Raw genomic sequence first — 1,091 nt, forward strand, 5'->3', positions numbered from 1 at the left:
GAAATCTCACTCCGCTTTTCCTGCTCAATGGTCTCTTTGGTCGGCAGGGTGTTCTTCTCCTGCGTCTCCGTCTTCTTCAGCTTGGCCTTATCGAAGCTGGCGATTTCCCCCATGTCTGGTTTGTCTGCCATTTTCTTAAAACAATCCGAAAGCGTTTCGCTCCGAGCCCGAGCTCCTGGTGCTCCTACTCGCGTTGCTGCAGCAAGAGACCTCGAAGCTCTTTTCCAGGCTGCAACTCTAGGAGTCTCAGTGCTCCTGGAGCACCAGGGTTAGAGCAATGGGGAGGGGAGGGATCAGTACAAGCCAGACCCAGAAGGGTGAAGAAGAACATAGAATGAAATACAAGGTAGGCTGGAATCTCTCCCTGGGTATTGGGCCAGCTGTCCTGCCTCAGTGTTCTCATCTGTCAAGTGGAAAGAAAAGGGGCTGGTGAGATGGCTCAGTGGTCTAAAGCACCTAATTAGAACAAGCTTAGCAAAGCACAGGGACCGCGGTTCAATCCCCTAGCACCACATGCCAGCCAGCCCCGACCCCTGGTGGGCTGAGCTGGCCACACACACACACACACACACACACATAAATAAATAAATTTTTTTAAAAAGTGGAAAGAAAAGACTCTACTTGCACAGGCTGTTGAAAGGAGGAGTAGGATAAAGCCCACAAGTGCAGGCTCAGCTGACATTATGCACTGGCATTCTGCCTACTTCCTGGCCAGCCTGGCCTTGCCCGGGGCCCTTGCCCTCTGTGAGGATTGGGTAGAATGTGACACCCATCCCCACATCCCCAGGCCCTCAGCAGACTGCATCCTCCTGGCCAGAGTTATTAAAGGAATGGATGTTCACCTACGCCAGTCAACCAGAAAGAATCTGGGGACTTTTGCCCCAAATGCTCTCCCACCTTGTTCAACAGGAAGCATGTGCTCTCAGGAATGACTGCACAGTTTCACAAGGACTCCTGGGTCCGACCATACCTGAAACAAGGTGCTACACGAACCAGCACATTCCTCTTCTCCTGAAGTCAGTCTGGTTTATTCTCAGCCACTACTTAATCAAACCTCTCCCATCCCACCCAATTACCAGCTCATTTGAAAC

The 1,091-nt window shown here is 51.6% G+C and overlaps 1 pseudogene; it reads right to left on the reverse strand.

The window, feature by feature from the left end:
* The window catches only part of LOC101588355, a 984-nt pseudogene extending 813 nt beyond the window's left edge, over positions 1-171 (reverse strand).
* Between the last annotated feature and the right edge of the window lie 920 nt (positions 172-1,091).

This window comes from Octodon degus, unplaced genomic scaffold (genome assembly GCF_000260255.1).
Source record: "Octodon degus isolate 3935 unplaced genomic scaffold, OctDeg1.0 scaffold00048, whole genome shotgun sequence".
NCBI lineage: Eukaryota > Metazoa > Chordata > Mammalia > Rodentia > Octodontidae > Octodon > Octodon degus.